This window comes from Callionymus lyra, chromosome 15 (genome assembly GCF_982586985.1).
Source record: "Callionymus lyra chromosome 15, fCalLyr1.hap1.1, whole genome shotgun sequence".
NCBI classification, from domain to species: domain Eukaryota; kingdom Metazoa; phylum Chordata; class Actinopteri; order Syngnathiformes; family Callionymidae; genus Callionymus; species Callionymus lyra.
This window is the reverse complement of record NC_141832.1, coordinates 18,001,477-18,014,985: the sequence shown is the minus strand read 5'-3', so window position 1 is coordinate 18,014,985 and position 13,509 is coordinate 18,001,477. Positions and strand designations below refer to the sequence as shown.

General features: G+C 35.1%; 1 protein-coding gene across 1 annotated transcript in view; it reads right to left on the bottom strand.

The window, feature by feature from the left end:
• Positions 1-13,509, bottom strand: part of elfn1a (extracellular leucine-rich repeat and fibronectin type III domain containing 1a) — a 111,658-nt gene that overhangs the window by 28,093 nt on the left and 70,056 nt on the right. The window contains exon 3 of the mRNA XM_087808594.1: positions 5,064-5,127. The gene's annotated coding sequence lies outside the window, so the exon portion shown is untranslated. The remainder of the gene's footprint in view (positions 1-5,063; positions 5,128-13,509) is intronic.

Here is a 13,509-nt window from a genome sequence, read left to right as displayed (position 1 = left end):
TTAATTATATTTTGCGTTTCTCAATTTAATTTTTTATAATTTTTTATTTATTTATTTTAATTTGGCCATATATTTGACTGTTTCATAACATAATGTTGGATTTTTTCTTTCATAATTCTCATTAATTTTCTTTTAATATCTTTAAATTTTTTCTTTAGCTTTGTTATGTGATCTACATCCATGTTTTTGTAAAATAAGATTAAGATTATATATACAGTAAGTATTATAGTATTATATATAAGTATAAAAAAGTAATATCATAAATGTATATTATATGTACTGTATATACATTTATGATATTACTTTTTTATACTTATATATAATACTATAATACTTATATATATATATAATACTATAATACTTGTATATAATCTTATTTATTTTATTATTTTTATTATATATATATATATATATATATATATATATATATAAAATTCAAAATTAAACCAATAACAAGAACTAAAAAGATATAAAAGTATATATAAAAATACAATTATTTTAGTTTTCTTTCAATTATCCCAGCGTAAGATAGGAAGAATGAAAAACCAATAAAACTCTTCCATATTAAGTGTGAACCCCTTGAATATCTTCTTTTTTTTTCTTCTTTTTTTCCCCCTCCTGCCTTTGAAGGTGAAACTTCAAATCTATTGTTGTATTTGGAAGCGTACGTGAGTCATTTAATTCAAAAGTGTATTTTTTGGTAAAAGAGCAGCTGCAGCTGTAGATTTTCTTCTGTCGCTCTCTTTCACGATGAGTCTGTATATCCAGCGTCGTGGCAGTCGCTTCCATTCATGTAGAGAAAAGCTTTCTTGGATGCACTTCTGACATTTAATCTCCATTGGACACGTCAGATACGCGATTGAGGCCTGGATCAATTGAACGACTTCAAATTTAATCCTCGTGGCTTTCAAGTAAATCCAAACTATTTTTTTTTTTACTAACCTTGAATAAGTTAAAAATAAAATATAATTTAGAATATGTGAAAAACAACAAGCGAGGAGGAGATGATAGTAAAAGACGTTAATGAATGTCATACACTCAAATAAATATGTGTTAAATATGGATTCAACATCCTTCGGTTCTGTAAAACTGCTTCCTTTCCCAGAAGGAGTTGCAGGGGTCACTTCTTCCCTTGAGACAAAGGTCACGCTCCCTGTGAGCCCCAATTTATTTCCATATAAACTGAGTTAATAATTGCTGCATTCGCAATTTTTCAACTTTCAGCTAAATACACTCGGGATGCCAGCAATTCTGTATATGTTGCCCTTTTTATCCATGTATTTCCATATATAATGCATACCTGCTGTGTGTACTTTCATTTGAAATGTGTAACCTATTTATGTTTTGACCTTTAGGAGAAAACCAGAGTTCAAGCTTGAGGAGGTTCATGGCACATGATCTAAAACCCACAACTGTTTTGATAATGAGGCTGTAGTACTAATCACTACAACACTACTTGGTAGGAGTATGTATTGGCAAAATTCTGGCAATATGATATGTGTCACGATACAGGGGAAACAATACAATGTACTGCAATATATCTAGATACTGTAGTAACAATGATATATTTGTAGTATCGTCGAGTACTTCCCTCTGGTGGTTATTTACAGACCACATGACTCTTGACAAAGTCGTAACAGTTTTAATTTGTTTTGAAATGTTAATAAGTCCAAACATCAGCTTTAGAGTCCCCCGTATCCTCTCATCCTCAGTCATTGTGGGATCTCGAGGAATTTCATTGTCCCTTTAGCAACGGAAGTTTAATTGCAACAAATGAACTGCTGTGAAAATTTGCATTTTAATTGTAAATAAAATACCCAAAAATCACAATAACAAAATAACTAGGATAAATTAATGATTTGAATGTTGAATTTCGATAAGGTGTCATGAACAAATTAAGATAATCAAGTGTATAAATAATGACTTACACCTCTAGCCTGAATTGGTGTAATATAATTTTTAAACTTGTATTTTCAAAACTGGTCTCATAACAAATTCGCTGTTGTCAAGTAGTATTTAATGCAGCTTTTTTCATTTTTTTTTTCTCACTTATTACATTGTTTAAATATTTCCAGTTGAATTAAGACATAGAAGTTGCAGCGACTTAAGTAGGTACTTACTTAACACCTGAAGAAGAGCTAATTGTTCTTGCAGCCACTTGCTATCTTGCGCCCCATTTTAGCTTCACAAAAAACATATATTGTTGTCACATCGAACCACCATCAAATCAACATATATATTTAGAGTTTTAATTCATGAGTTTGATCCCATTTTGTAGCTGACAAAATCTTTAGTTAATCATGCACATTCTGTGGTTAGGCCCCAGAGGAGAAACGAGGATCTAAATCAGCTGCTAAACTCCCTCAATGAAAGTGTTATTCGTCTCCACATGTTCCAGGGAACATGCTCATCTTAATTTTTCAACACTTCTGCTCTAAAATGACCTCTTTTGCTCAACCAGAGTGCTCATGTCGCTCCCCATCTGCTCTCCTTCCTCTGACGGAGCCGCAGACTAACAACTGAGTCATTTAAGTAGAAAGGTCGACTTGAAAAGTGTGTCGACAAAGTGACTCAACGATGAATCATATAGTGAGGCTGCATTTCAAATAATGAAAACCTTTGAGACACTGCACCCACGTCGGCATGCAAACAAAACAAGTAAATGATTCACCCGAACCACAAGATCGTCTCAATTGATCAAACTTACTAAATTTAATTGATTAACTTTTTGACATGAGAGCGTCACAGAACGATACAAGGCTTTCGACTGTATTGATTAGGGCGACGGAATTAGATCATGTCAGAGATATTCGCGTTTGAGTCTCGTTAGTCCCTGTCGTTTTTTTGTTTTTTTTCCTAAGTTATATTGATAGATTCTCTAAGGGTCAAATTTTAGACATTTCTTTTACGTTGGAGTTTCAATAATGGCATTTTCTTATAACCTCTTTACTCATTTAAACTTTCATTATCCTCTTAAAGAAGAGTTTTGTTTTCACAACATTTTATCTCACTGTTTGAAAAATTAAGTAAAAATAAGTGTTCGATTTCTCTCTGAAGGAAGTACATTTCAAATTCGAAAAAATGTTTGCATTACCAGTAAATGGCTTTTTTTTTCTATTGGATTTATTTTGTCTTGTACGCAAAAGCCTTTTGATTACATTTGGAGTGTATTTTTTATATGTATGCATTAAAATTGACCTTAATAAGTAAGTCATTTATATTTGTAAAGCGCTTTTCCAAACGAGGGTTACCAAGCGCTTAAGCAATCAAAATAATACTCAATAAAATACATGCTTAAAGGTAAAAAACCACGAGACAAACACAGGAGTCTTAGAAAATCAGGGAAAAGCCTGCAAAAATAAAAAGGTCTTAAGATGTTTCTTGAAAGAGTCAGTAGATCATCAAACATAGAGGGAGAGGAAGATCGTTCCAAAGCTTAGGAGCAACAGTCTGGAAGTATTTCTCTCCTCTGGTCCTGAAGCGTGTTCAGGAACCATCAGTAGATTCTGATCCACAGACCTCAGAGCCCGAGCTGGGGTGTAAGGCTGGATCAGATCACTGATGTCAGGAGGAGCCTGACCATGAATAGATCGGAAAGTAAGAACCAGAATTTTAAAGTTGATCCTGAAAGAAACTGTCAGCCAGTGAAGAGATTTAAGGATCGGAGGAATGTGAGTTCTTCTACTTGAGCTTGTCAGAATTCTCGCTTAAATCTGAAATCTGAAAATGAGTTATAAATAATGAAAAAAAAACAACAACCATATCATATGTTGATATAGTACTATAACAACTTTAAAGCAGTTTTCATATTTACTGTAATCATTGGTGAACAGCGTTGACTCATGTAGTAGAACTCTACAGTATCTATTATTTGAACAATTTTCTTTACTTTATAATTATGTCTGGACGACCCTTAGCCTGAAAGTACTGAAGGACTTTATGAAGTTACCAGGAAGATAAATCCAGACAAGACAAGAGCCTTTATCTAATAAGCTGTATGTGGCCATGGCCATTGAGGGGTTTACATCATTGCAGTTACACTTTTGTGACACACGGGGTCGCCAGAAACAACATTCTTAATCTTATGTTTTGTCACTTTAAGGACCGGAACAAATGGAGGGCTTAACTGTGCATCAAGGAGTATTTCTTAATTTTGATATATTTATCGCCCCAGTGACAAATGTTACTGTGAGGATATATAGTTGGAGAAAACTATTCATTATAGAGGAGCTTAGTCTGGATTGAGAAGCAGCAAAAATCTTCATAAAACTGATCATTTTGGGTGTTTATCGATGAAGCGCTTTCATCTTAGTGTCGTCTTTGGTTCCGCGTTGTGCCCCATTGCATCATGGGCTTGTATCTTCTCTGGCTCAAGTCTCAATTCACACTCGAGGAAACCCCACAGATGCACCTCTTTGAAGGAATATTTATTTCCTTTTATTATTTTAACAGCCCTTAATCTGTTTATATCCGACATGATTCAGCGCCTGACAACACTTGTCGCTCAATTTTCCTCCCACAGTCCTCAAAAAAGAATGTTATGGAGACTATAAATGAGAGGCCAAGTAAAAAAACGAGCCAGTATTTTCATTTTAATCTGCAGACCGGCGAGTATACGTCTCGATACCGTATTCCGCTAATGTCGTAATGACAGGAATCGAGCAATAATGTGTAATGACTTGTGTTTAACTGCCTCGGCAGGATTAGGGAAGTAATATTTCAAACGAATAATTGAATACATTCAGTCGAATCCTTTGATGAACGGGATTGGGCTTCGAAAATATTTTTTAATCGCTTCCTCTCAGCTGTCACGAATACACAAAACCCGCCATAATGAACGTGTTGGACCACGGTTGGAGGTTGAAATCCGAACACGGCTCCAAATCCGTCCGACTGTACACACTTGGGGTGACTTGTCCTTTAAGTGACTCGTCCCTGGCACTGCACCTTGTCATGTGTATTGACCAGTGGATTAGCGATGGATTCCCTGTGATCCTCTTAAAGGGGGGGGGGGGGTAGTGTTTGCTTATGCGGAGCTGCAGTTGACTGGAGCAAACATTTACCTCTGAAATGTAGAACCTGGAGCATCCCCGGCGTCCTCTGTCCGATGTTCCCCGGCTCTTTACTCTAAATGACACAAATTGACATGAAAGGAAAAAATGAGCAATGTGGTCCATGCTATTTTCCAGCTGTACTTAACCCTTTCAGATAGCTTAAAGTATTTAAGTCAACATGATGAATCCGGGCCACGGAGGGGAAACCTAATGATGCATGTAAAAAAAAAAGAAAAAAAAGATGCCACCAGCTTGCTGGATAACCTTCTTGTGGCATTGCAGTTTTCACCAGATTTTTTTTTATTTGGTTCATTTTTAAGACGAGCGTGAAAGGGCTCATTAACTTTATCGAACAGAACAAGCTAATGAAACTGTGTCTGTTCCGTCTTGCCAAAGTTAGTTTTGACTAATTAATCAAACATCAGTCCTCCCCAATTGTCTTAATGGGGACAATTGGGGACAAAACAGTGAAACGCTCTGGGTTTGATTTATTCCAGAAGGACATTGATGTTCTTTGAATCGTGAACCAGTTGTGACTTCCGTGGTCAAAGCTTCTCTTCGTCTCAAAGAATCAAGGAAATTGTCATCATTTTAGCTCTCTAACATGTATGTAGCGTCATTGATCCCTTTAAGAGACTTTGATAGACTCATATTTTATTGTTAAATCACAACCATCGGATCCACAAATGAAGCTCTTCTTATCATAATGACCTCACAAACACAAATGACTCCAGTGCTGTGTCTCAAATCGCATACTACTCTTAGTATGCTAGAAGTTAGTATGCATCAGTTTAGTGTACGTACTAACTAGTACGCAAATTCTCCACAGATAGTGTCTCAAATCAAACACTGCTGCTACACACTAACCGGAGATCACATGACAGCTTCTTCTTCTACTTCTATTTAATGATGTTTCAACCAGCTGTTTGAACGCTATCGCCGACACCTGCTAGCAGCACGTATTGCAACTTTGGAAAAAGAAATAAAGAAAAAATATGAGAATCTAAATAATCGCGAGATATTTAAGCTGGTATCAGCAGTGAAGACGTGTTTATCCTCCTACTGCTGCGGAAAATGCACCTGTAAGTATATGAATATATATGTATATATATATGACGTAACTTCCGTTTAAAACGTCACTAAGATGGCGGCTGTTTAGTATGGTTAGTGTCCATCGAACCATGCTCAGTTTTGTGGGCGTGTTAGTACGCCAATTTAGTGTGCATGGCGCACTAAATTTCGCATACTAAGAATTGAGACGCACTAACGCACTAAAAATACTAACTTTTAGTACGCTAGTATGCGATTTGAGACACAGCACAATTCTTTACTAACCGTGAAAAAACAAACTGCAGATAAGTGAATTATGTTCTTAAACGTTTCACTCATGACCCAGAGTGTCGAACTCGATAAAGGGTTTTTATTTACGAGACGTTTACTTTAAGACGGAAAGTACACATTGATTTTAAAGCCAGAGAGACATTTTATTACTTTTTTATTTTATTTTATATCGGTGCAAACAAAGGACTTGTTTTTTACCTCTCTAGGAACCAGAGAATTGAATCAAAATGGTGACAATTTTGATAATATATTTGGAAAAAAGGGTAATCTTTTTCATGTCTCCCCTTTATATTCATAATTATTTTCTCCTTTTAAAGAAGTATAAAGCTAGCAGATGTGCCTATGAGTTGTGTCATTATTGTATCAAATCATAATTGAGTCTGAGTCTGTATCAATGACAACAAAATTTGACTTAATTAAGAAAATAATCAACAAACAGTTTGTAAGATACTGTAGCAATATTGTGACGAGAAACAAACTAATATTGACGACTAATTTTTCTCTTGTTTTTATTAATACATCGGTAAATCTAAAGTAAAATCTAATCATGAGCTACTTCATGATCACAATTGCTTATTTTTTATCTTCATAAATTTGTTGGTCTGATATGTTAAAAAGGCACATTTTATTCTTGATATAGTTTATTGAACTTTATTTCTTGCAAAAATCCAGGGTTTTTTTTCCCCTAAAAGCTGAGAAAGTAATGATATTATTTGTTCATGAAGGGCACGTATGTGAACAAATAAAATACTTGTATGTTTAGTGTTGCCAAATTTGCCGAACCACAGATATTTACATGTTGATTATTGCTAAAGTTTCAAAGCACTGCTTTATTGGTGTTTTTATCTTGCTTCCGGATGTCTTTAAAGTTGCGAAAACACAGGTTTAATCAGATAAGAAGTCAGAAAGAAACGTTAATCTTCGTTTTAATTAACACTATCTGTTCTGTTTTTCCTGTATTCGACTTTGTTCCTGTCTCTCAGATAATAAATAACTGCTGTAGTATAAAGCTGCTAACAAAAAAGCTTTCACTTCAGAGTGAAAATGGAACATTTGATGAGAAGATTCTGTATTAAATTCTCCTTGCAAGTAAAAATTTTGTGACTTTAAACCAAATCTGATCTCCGATGTCTCTTCTTTGACTAAGTTCACCGCCTTAAGTCAGATTCCTAACCTGACACTCATCTCATAAATGCAGAATACATGACCAACCAATGCCTTCTGGTAATCTCACATTTAAAAGTCGCCCTCACCCAAAAATGTATATATTAGCATATTTTAATATTTACTATATTGATTTTCTGAGCCTTAGGTGTACTTGGTGGGTTTGAATAGTATCAATAGTGCTTGAACACGCATCAGTGGAGCGGCGGCTTCTGCAAATACGAGCATACCTGCGTAAGTGTGAGATTACTACACATTCAGTATTCACATTTCTCCTCACGCTGGAACCACGGCAATACAGTATTTTATGTTGCCGTCCCCCTGCGATTCCAAGAGTACGACACGCTGTATCAGATGAAAGGCGCTGGTGAAAATTCAATCTCCATCACTCGGTAATGGAAATCAGCAAAATGGATAGATTATCAGTAAATGAGGGGATCCTAGATAAAGCATTTCAATTAGTTTGCAAGGCTGCTATTTCCATGCCAGTGAAAGGGTTGATAGTTGAAGTGTCCCAAGGCAGCTGCCTTTCAGCAAAAAAGGACCCGTTACAACTGAGGAAGCAGCGGAACCAACAGAAAAGGGGAGTCTTCAGCAGTGTTCTTTTAATTACTCATCATAATGACTCCTTTTAGCCGTTCAATGACCCGTTTAAAAGCTTTAGACGGGCATGGGAAGCGTCCGTCCTTGGCAGGGTCAGTCCCGCAGCTGCCCAAACCAAGGGAGGACATTTTGGTCCCCTGCTGAGACTTTAAAAAAAAAAAAGGTAAAAAAAAAAGAGAGATTACTTGACAGTCATCCAAGAAAGAAAAATCATACTTTAGTCCACATCAGACTGATCTCCAGATGGAGCCTCAGAATGGCTATTTAAGTTCCCAATGGTGAGAGCGATGGGTATTTTGGCAAGGATGCCTGCTCAACATCTCGAGGCGTTGGTGAAGCTAGTCCAGGACACTCGCCTGCGGTAATGATGGTGCAATTTCTGAAATGGTGGAGGACTACACACGTTTTTAGAGCTGATACACTCCATCCCTCGCCTCCATTACAGTCAGGGGAGATACTTTTCAGGCAGGAACGAGATATCTAACGAAAGTTTCTCCTCATCTTTAAAATATAAATATCAATTGAAAAAATTGTTTCTTTTATTTTCTTATATTAAATAAGATCAAAATGAGGTCAATATTGGACGTATCTGTCTTGTTTATGAAGTTTTGTCCTCCAACAACAGCATAAAATACACTTTAATACTCTTATATGCATTCAACTTGGATTCCAAAGAAATCAAACCTTGATTTAATCTTCCTGTTGGTCTTTTCAAGTTGCATATTTATTTTCCGTTTTGTATCGGAGTAGCACAAGGACGCTGAGCTGAACAGCTATTTCCCAAACTCGGGAATGTTCTAGGTCAAGATAAGAGATGTTCTTCCTTTTGAAAATATATATTTATATAATAATATATATAAATGGGTGTCACATATTTAGTTTAAATAATACCTTAAAAAGCAACAAAACGTTTTTTTGTATTGCATCACAGTAACACTGTTCTAACACTAGGGAGAGCCAGAGACACTATTGTGAAAACTACAGATTGGGGCTTTTAATAATGTAGAGAAAATTAACAAAAGCAGAAAAAAAATGATAGTTGAATAAGACACAATATTAGGACATATTTGACTTCTACTACTGTAATACTTTTTGTTTACGATTGTTTGATGGTATGATTATATATTTTTTGATTTAAAAAATGTGAGTATTGTGAATTTTGAGTACTTTGCGTTTATCCAAGTGTGGTCCACTCCATGTCTCGCTGCATTAGTTACTGGCGATGTTCCAGCACAACGCGTTGATTCGTGTTCAGGTGGCTTCGCATTATTTTCTCGCTTGAAATCCCGCGTCCCAGGAGGGAACAACAAACTTACATTTGTTTTGCCGCAGAGGTGAAGTTCACACTTTGACTATGTTTGTGGAGACATTATTGATTCTGGACAAGGTCCCTGCTTGTTTGTTCACACCAGAGGGTGTGTGGGAGACGAGTGGGGGGTACAGCAGTTCAGAAAGTTGGATGGAAACTGCTGCATTAATGCATCATCTGTTTGTCTTTGAACACATCACAGTCGGAACATTACCTGTGACACTTATAGAATCAGACTTAAAGCAGGAAAATGATTCCTTAGATAGATTCCATGAGTTACTAAAGACACTAATTACAGATACATTGTTGAATTATTATGAATTTTTGTTGGCAGAAGAAAACGTATTTTCAGGATAGCCTTTTCTAGATAAGAAAGGCTCAGTCAAAACCGGCTCTATTTTATTAGTTTATTTTGTCATTCATGTTGTCATTTTGTTATTCAAATTTCACATTTTGAAATAAGAACTCAAGATTGTTTCTCTGAAGACGAGAAACTGAAACTAGCAAATCGATTGCTTTGCAAATTGGTTAACATTGACACAGAAGGTTCCCTCCTGTGGTGCAACAATGATCTCTCGTTTACACAACAACATTATTTGTCCAAAGGGGTATCTAACCAATCGGCTGGCATGTGGGTTTTATAGGTAGAAAAGCCAAATAGCTGCTCTCTGGGACTTCTAGTGTTCATTCATTTATTGTGTTTTTTTAATTACTTTGTAGACATAATGAAAGAGCACTCATTTTTAGCAATATATACATATGAATAAATTCAAATTAATAATAAGAAATAAGCAATCTATTCTAATATTATATAATATTATAATTAATTGTTTTTGTATGAATTTTTTTTTTTAATGAAAACGGTACATTTGCCCATTGCAAAGTTGTTTCAAACTGAGGTCAATCTTTTTAGACCTAAACAAAATCATTTAGCATTTCAGGGCTAATTCGCTGTTGGTGCTCGTGTAATAATACGTGTGAATGAAGTTGAGTTCTAAAAAACATATTATCTTTTATTAGAAATGGAGTTCAAAATACATTTTTTTTTTCTTCTGTTAGTTATGTGCAGGGATTTGACAGATGTCGTTAATCATCTCAACATCATATCATATGATAAATATATACATGATCTATTTGTATTGTTTAATCAACAAAGCGCAGTATGAATTCCAACAGTGACAACAAATATTTCCGTCCATTCTTGTGATTCTCTTAGTAGCTACGACACAATCCCGACGTTTTACACACAAATCCTTGTGTCTTTTAAAGGCCCAACAAGAATGTTTGCTTCAGAAAATAGAGAATTGAAGCCTTTTCAAATGGACATTTATTAAATTAGCTTCACATAATTCACACAAAAAGGACTTTTCTGTTGTCAACACTATGTATTATATAAGCTCAAACAATACACATATTTTCTTTGTTCATATAAATTGTTTTGATACCTTAAGGATAAAGTATCTTTAAACATTATCTAAATAATCCGAATATCACATACATATTTTGCACTAAACATAAATATCTTGAGTTAAAAGTGGAGTACGCTTATTTGGTATTATTTTCATTCATCCATGTAAACTAAATGGAGCATCTAATAATAGATGCTGGAAACATACAATCGGGGTCAACAAGAGAATCAGGTTTTCTGATAAAAGAGTGGAAAGTCAAGTCGAAGTATTTTATATTCAGCACAACCATATGATGCCTCCGAGCCATAAACTATATGTGCAGGTCAAGACTCTTTCTTTTTGTGTTGTGGATCATAAGAATGAACGTCATGAGAAAAGGATGAGGTCAGTGTGGCGCACACAAGAATGCGACTCTTCTGTCCGTGACAGTCTTTTTTTTTAAAAGTTGTGTTGGATCGGTGTGAAGTGTGAGCTGATGCCTGCAGGAGGAGGTGCACTGACGAGTCGGACCCCATATGTTCCCGAGGAGCTGGGTCTCCTGGCTCTCGTCCAGGATGCTGACCCAGAGCGTGGAAAGGTTGTGCTCGGGCACAGATCTTTCCCTCACCGAGCTCAGCTGTTGAGGTGCAGAGCGGCATGAAGACAGAAATAGCAGCGGTTGTTTTTGAAAATTAACTACAGTTTGTTGCACTTTAGAGAAAGATCTAGTCTGGGAAAATAACCTTTTTTTGCATCTCATCTAAATATAATTACTTTAATAAACATGTTTTTCTTCATTATTATGGTGTAATTTAAAATCTATTCCTCTTTTTTTCACAGTGAAAATAAAACAAAAGTGACTTGAAATGTGTTTTTAATCACAATAAGAAATTCATTGTAGCAGAAATGGAAATTATAATGGTTTAAAATGCACATTCAAGAGTCTATTTAAGTGCTATTAAATTGAACTTTGACCTCTATTCTACCTAGCAATGGGTTGATGAAGCTTCATGGAGCAGTGTCGTTTATATAGCGATCAGAAGGTTGCCTAATTTAAACGTGATATTTCTCAAAAATTGCTGCGCAAAGGCATAAATTATAGAGCAAAAAGTGACATCTAGTGGCTCAAACAAAAAAGACGATGGTTCATTGACCCATCAAGATAGTTGGTTTAATTCAAAGGTATTTTCGATCCTAAACATGTAGAGTTTACGATCCTTGCTTACAAAAATATGAGTTAAATTGTTTTATTCTGTGTTTTTTTGTCGTAAATTCAGTCGTACGATGTTGGTGAACTTTAATTTTGATCATAAACTTTTGTTTTTTTGACCCTGTATTGTTGTGATATGATTTATTTTACCATAACATTTTATGACATGGTATAATAATACAGTCTATAACCATAAAAGTGTAATGTTACAACAAGAATGTCATCAAGAAATAAACATTTAATTTCAACTCTTGCTCTTAACTTATACAAGAGCTACATTCATAATGAACCACAACGGACTGAATGCAAGACAGGTGATCTGGAGTGCTAAAGAAAGCATTTGTCTTATAAACTTCACTCTGAATTAAAAAATAATTATGTTCCTTAGAACCCCTTAACTTATCTGCTGTTGAGGAAAGGTCAGGGTAAAGAACCAGTCGGTAAAACAAAGCCATGATGGAAAGCCATTTTTCAAAATGAATTTTGCATCACAGCAAAGAGGCGTCAGCAGGAACAGAACATCCTCACAACCTTAATGTTCTCCTCATGTTCACGTCAGTGCAGAATATTGTTGGTGATTTCACATCCGAGGCTTTCCTTTGAGGCCGAGGTCAGAGAGTTTTTTCAGAGACATTTTTTAAAGATGGTTACAGGAGTGTGTGTGTGTGTATGTGGTCGTTCACCATCTCTTCGAACCCTTCGACTGGTTACTTTTGACAATTAAGAAATTGAGGCTCAGTCTATATATTTAGCAACAATGACCAAACAATAAACTAAAAATATAAATCAACTTTGTGTAATGTTTGGTTCAAATTGTTGCAAATAACACAAATGTTCAATACACTTTGCATTACAGACCAAATCATAAACTATTCTGAACACATTAGATCAGAAGAACACAAATAAATTAAGTGTATTGTTTGTTGCACAGTTAAGTTCAAGTAGAACCATTTCCTGTTTGAAGGAAAGGAAGTATGCACTCTTCAAGTTTTTCAGAATATGAGTGTTTAACTGATAAATACAGAAATATAATGTAAAAGTTTCCACTATCCACACAGTTTTCCTTAATAAGTTATCCTAAGATTGTAAGAAACTGACGCAAAAGTAAAGGATGTGATTTTCTTTTTGAAAAATGTTATTATATTGTTTAAAAAAAACCTTCACATTCCTCTGTACATCTAACCATCTTTAAATAAACAAAAAAGTTATTTATTCTCGGTTATTCTTTACCATTTTCTCATGATGTCCCTTAAAGATTTGTTTGGGTCGCAAAGAAAGAAGGAGAAACATTTATACAGTATAGCTTCTGTTGCATTTTTTTATTATTGTCTGAAAGGCATTTTATTTAGCTATTTTATTCAGCTGTTTTTATCTGAAGGTCAGTCAGTGAAAAAATAAAACCGCCATTAAAACACTCCCCCGTGTGAAAAAGGTCGTGGA